This window comes from Chiloscyllium plagiosum, chromosome 7, assembly GCF_004010195.1.
Source record: "Chiloscyllium plagiosum isolate BGI_BamShark_2017 chromosome 7, ASM401019v2, whole genome shotgun sequence".
Lineage (NCBI taxonomy): Eukaryota > Metazoa > Chordata > Chondrichthyes > Orectolobiformes > Hemiscylliidae > Chiloscyllium > Chiloscyllium plagiosum.
In genome coordinates, this window is record NC_057716.1 from 102,613,572 (window position 1) to 102,619,571 (window position 6,000).

The 6,000-nt window shown below is 45.0% G+C and overlaps 1 protein-coding gene across 3 annotated transcripts in view; it reads left to right on the forward strand.

Annotated features, from left to right (window-relative positions):
* The window catches only part of slc23a3 (solute carrier family 23 member 3), a 130,245-nt gene that overhangs the window by 77,355 nt on the left and 46,890 nt on the right, over nt 1-6,000 (forward strand). The gene's annotated exons all lie outside the window — the stretch shown is intronic.

Below are 6,000 nucleotides of genomic sequence, written 5' to 3' on the forward strand. Positions count from 1 at the left end.
TTGGATCCAAGGGTCTGTTTCCATGCTGTATGATTCTATGATTCTGTAACAGATACTACAGGAGGAAAGATCTTGAGATCAAAAACATTAGCAGCAGGAGAATGTTAGTTAGCCTGATCCACCATCACATCTAACTATGGCCCTAACCCCATTTTCATCCCTAGCCCCTATTACCAAGGGTGCTGACTGGCAAGTTGACTCTGATTGGCCACGGTGTTGCCATGAAAATAAACGAGGAATTATTGCTCCTGAGTACTTCTAAAAAGACATAAGGCTTGAACACCTTCCCTTTTGATGCAGAGACTGAGACTGAGGATGAATGAATTTCTTCTGGCGAGCTTAAGTGAGCCACATTAAGAGCTCATCTGGTGATCTTGAATTGGCTGTTAGTATAGCTACTGGCACATTTCAGATTATTCTGCAATGCTGCCTAACAGTGGAATCCCAGCTAGCAGCTGATGTTCTGTTTGCAGTTTTGCAAAGCAGGCTGGTTGAGTACAGGAACAGATTGTTTGATTCACTCTGCCAGTCTAGCTAGCATCAAGCCAGAACAGAAATTCGTAAGCTCATAGCGTGGTACATTCACACTCTCTAGAAAGGATGGGGATTCATGTGTAGGAACACATTCTCTGAAGACAAATGTGAAATAACTCTTTGGGGGCCGGTGTCCCATCACTACCTCACCCTTTACTTACACATGCACAGTACGTGGACTCTGACCAGGCAGCTCAGAACCAGGAGAAAGTGAAGACTGCAGATGCTGGAGATCAGAGTCAAGATATGGTGCTGGAAAAGCACAGCAGATCAGACAGCAACCTAGGAGCAGGAAAATCAATGTTTTGGGCCTAAGCACTTCATGAGGAGCCAGTCCCTAGAGTGAGGGGAATCTCAGATTCCTGTTTATGTCTGTCTGGACCAGGTTAACAGCCCCAATCAGGGAACTCATATTCTATGAGATCCACCTGGCCCTCATTCCAGTCACCACAAAAGGGACAAGTTTAAGCTTCACAACACTCTCAAATTAACAGGTGGCCCACGATACTCCATAGCTTTCTCCATGGCAATGCCTCAGCCAATGAGAGTCGACTTTCCAACTAAACAGCACTCTTTCCTCCTGGCCTATAAATTGCTGTGATTGTTTGAAATTTGGCACTCTTGCATTTGTCCTGATCAGGCCACGACAAAAATCTTCAACAACAGGTCTCACTCTTCTGCAAACTCCCGATCATATAAGAAGGACAGGGGAGATGTGAGTGTGATGTTTTCTTTGTGTAGCAGTTGCTGGAATGAGTTAAATCTGTCTGCACGGCTGTCCATCTGCCTCAGCCAGGCTCAGGCAGGAAGGGACTTCCGCGCCCCTTTGACTGCGGCCACGGTGGGTGGGGCATGTTGGGAAACTCTGAAGTGCGTAAAGTTCACCGTGCCTCTTGGTTGCTCTCTCTGAGACTCCTGGCGCTTTAGCAGAATCGTTCCGATGCAATTAGGGCTCTTGGTTTTTATCGCTCCCTCACAAACCCCCAAGGCCCTGAACGATCATAATAAAAGAAAGGAGAAAGAGAAGTTGTTCCAGCTGATTGGGAATGTGTGTGTGTCTGCGAGACAGAGAGAGAGGGACCGTGTGTGTGTCTCCGAGACAGAGAGAGAGGGACCATGTGTGTGTGTGTGTGGAGAGAGAGACTGTGAATGTGTGTGTGTGAGTGTGTGTGTGTGAGTGAGTGAGTGAGAGAGAGAGAGAGACTGTGAATGTGTGTGTGAGTGAGTGTGTGTGAGAGAGAGAGAGAGAGAGACTGTGTAGTAAGATGCACACTCAGTTACAGGCTGACTAAATGCTGAGGGAAGGGTGCTGTAAAACCCAGGGCCCTGTGAACCAGAACAATCTTTTATGATTGCTGACAACCTCATGTTTGTGCAAGGTAATAAAAATTAACGTCCCTAATTGCATGAGAAAGATACTTGCCCAGCTGACAATTGACTGATCTGAGTCAACAAGGAAGATTTGTGTGGGAACTGGAAAATGTGGGGAGGTTGTTCAGGGGAGAAGGGTGTGCTTGCTGGGTGAGTAGTGGGGTCTGAGTCTGGGTGCATTGAGGGGGTGCCATGAAAATCCTGAATAAGGCAACAGCAGTCATTTATCTTTTCACTGATGCTGGAAGTTCTACATTCTTGTACGGCAATATGCTGTGTACTCTCTGATCAATACTGGCCTTCCATCTGCCCATACCTTAGATTTCAATACTCTCATCCTTGCTTTCAGCAGCCCCCCCCCCCCCCATAACCTGACCTCCTCCCCATCTCCGTAACTCTCCAGCCCTGGCAACCTCTTGAAATAAAAAATACCCAAAGAACTGTGGATGCTGGAATTCAGAAACTCAGCAAATCTGGCAGCATAGAGTCATAGAGATGTACAGCACAAAAACAGCCCCTTCAGTCTGACTCATACATGCCAACCAGATATCCTAAATTAATCTAATCCTATTTGCCAGCATATGGCCCATATCTCTCTAAACCCTTCCTATTCATACACCTATCCAGATGCCTTTTAAATGTTGTAATTGTACCAGCCTCCACCACTTCCTCAGGCAGCTCATTCCATACACGTACCACCCTCTTTGCATGAAAAAGTTGTCCCTTAGGTCCCTTTTAAATCTTTCCCCTCTCACCTTAAACCTATGTTCTCTAGTTTTGGACTCCCCTACCCTGGGGAAAAGACCTTGTCTATTTACCCTATTCACCCCGCTCATGATTTTATAGACTTCTATAAGGTCACCCCTCAGCCTCCGACATTCCAGGGAAAACAACCCCAGCCTATTCAGCCTCTCCTTATAGCTCAAGCCCTCCAACCCTGGCAACATCCTTGTCATTCATCTGTGGAGTCAATAATCTGGGCCATAGAGTCCTAGAGGTCTACTGCACAGAAGAAAGCCCTTTGGTCTATTGAGTCTGTGCCAGTCAAAAACAATCAGCTAATCCCATTTCCCAGCACTTGGCCCGTAGCTTTGCATGTCTCCACAGTTGTTAGCATGTGACAATGGCCATATCTCAGCAACCATCTCACCAAGGAGACCAAATAAGGTGAGGGCAGTCAATGGGTCATTTAACCTTGGCAACTTAAAGTGACCCTGCTTCAGAGCACCTCCCGAAATCTCTGCTCTCCTCTGAACTCTGGGCCTCTCGCACATCCTCAATTGTCTTGATTCCGCCCCGGTGGCTGTGCATCAGGTGGTCAGGCCGGGGTACTCTGCAGCAGCTCCCTCACTGAGGGAATGCCGCACTGTCTGTGGTGCCACCTTTTGGATGAGGTATTTTATCAACAGCTTCTCTGCCTTCTTTACTGAAATTCGATACAATTCCAAAAAGGAGCAAAGCTATTGTCCCAGGTGTATTTGTTTCTTGTCTACCGTGTCGAAAAACAGATGCTGTTTGGAGGGGATTGGTTTGTGCAAATTGACTGTCAGATCCTATTGTCAGGTCTGCAGTGCAGGAGTAGGCCATTAGGCCCAACTAGTCCCTGTCAGCATTTATTGTCAAGATTCGTCATCCATACCTAATTCTTAACCCCTAATTCTCTTCTCCTTAAAGAGTTTGTCCTTTCCCTTAAATGCTTTTACACTGAATTCACCTCAACCACCCTCTTGTGGGAGAGTGTTCCACATTCTGGTAACTAAACATTGACTGAATTCCTGGGCAATACATATCAACTGCACCAACAATGTCCTCTCAGAATCTCTGTTGAGTAGTAAATTTGTTGATTTCTTTTCGTGGGTTGTAGGCATTGTTTATTTATTGCCCATTCCTAGTTTGGTTTGAGAAGGTGATAGGCAGTTGCTTTCTTGAACCACTGATGTTCATTTGGTGTAGGGACACCCACACTGCTGTTAGGGAGGGAGTAAAATGGACTGAGTTCAAAGGAGTCACAGGTGAACAGGATAGTGAAGAAGGTGTTTAGTACACTTGCCTTCATTGGACAGTGCATTGAGTATAGGAGCTGGGAGGTCATGTTGCGGCCATACAGGACATTGGTTAGGCCACTTTTGGCATACTGTGTACAATTCTGGTCTCCCCGCTATAAGAAGGATGCTGTTAAACCTGAAAAGATGCAAATAAGATTTACAAGGATGTTGCCTGGGATGGAGAGTTTGAGCTATAGGGAGAGGCTGAGGGGTGAGCTTACAGAGGTTCATAAAATCATGAGGGGCATGGTTAGGGTAAATAGCCAAGGTCATTTTCCCTTTTAGATGAGTCCAGAACTATAAGGCATGGGTTTAAGGTGAGAGAGGAAAGATATAAAAATGCCCAAAGGGGCAACTTTTTCACTCAGAAGGTGGTGTGTGTATGAAATGAGGTGCCGGGGAAGTGGTGGAGGATGTTTAAAAGGTATCTGGGTGGGTACATGAATAGGAAGGATGATAAGGATATGGGCCAAGTGCTGGTAAATGGGACTAGATTAAATTAGGATATCTGGTCAGTATGGACAAGTTAGACCAAAGGTCTGTTTCTGTGTTGTATGACTCTATGATGGACAATGACTAAGCTACAAATATCAACCATTCAAAATTTGACAAGAATGAGATGATGCTGCAATATAAACACAGATAAGGTCACTTTGTATTAAATTCACAACAGGCAAGTAATCTGCACAAAGGCAGCATTTTCTTTCATTTGCAGGATGTGGGTGTTACTGCCTAAGGCATAATTTATTGCTCAGAACACAGTTAACAGTGAGTTACATTGCTGTGAGTCTGGAGTCACCTGTAATCCAAATCAGGGAAGGATACGGCAGATTTCCCTCAAAGGACAGGAGTGATCCAGGTGAATCTTTACAACAATCACCATCACCATTCGGCTAGCATTTAGAACATAGAACATAGAACATAGAAGAATACAGCGCAGTACAGGCCCTTTGGCCCATTATGTTGCACCGATCCAAGCCCACCTAACCTACACTAGCCCACTATCCTCCATATGCCTATCCAATGCCCGCTTAAATGCCCATAATGAGGGAGAGTCCACCGCTGCTACTGACAGGGCATTCCATGAACTCACGACTCGCTGAGTAAAGAACCTACCCCTAACGTCTGTCCTATACCTACCACCCCTTAATTTAAAGCTATGCCCCCTTGTAATAGCTGACTCCATACGAGGAAAAAGATTCTCACTGTCGACCCTATCTAAACCCCTAATCATCTTATACACCTCTATCAAGTCACCCCTAAACCTTCTTTTCTCCAATGAAAACAACCCCAAGTGCCTCAACCTTTCCTCATACGATCTTTAATTTGGGTGGGGTTCTCCAAACTGATGGCTTTTGGGTCTCATCACACAATGACAGGAGGAGATTATAATTGTACTATGGACCCAGAGATAGACAGGATCTTCAAGAGTACTGCGGGTATATCTCTTAGATCCAGACAATTGGCAGATTTGAATAAAGAGCTAAGGGTAGTAGATGTGTGGAGGTGCCTTCATCCGCATGGCGGAGTCTTTACTTTCAACTCTAACTCACATAAGTGTCATACCAGAATTGATTTTTTTTAGCTCCTTTGACCTTTCTGAACTCCATATTATCCTGCAAAATAGGTAATATAATAATCTCTGATCATGCTGCAGTATATATGGAAGTTAATACGAGGGCAGATGAGACAAGCTCCTGACATTGGCATGTGAATTCTTTCTTAATGAAGGATAGTAAATTCCTAAAATATTTCTCTCAAGAATTCAAAACCTTTTTGGAAATTAACTCAGGCAAGGCCAGTAACCCGTCTATGATGTGGGAGACCATTAAGACTAATGCGCGAGGTCTCATCATTTCATACGTGGCGACCCAGAAAAAAACAGGAAGAACAACAGCGTCTACTCGAGGCTCATTTGAAGGCAGATGATACAGCATACGTTGATAGGCCCTCTATTGCCAAATTACAAAGAATGACAGCCCTTCGGGCAGCTCTGAATACTGCACTTACACAAACAGCAAAGAGGGAAATATTATTTGCAAAACAAAGA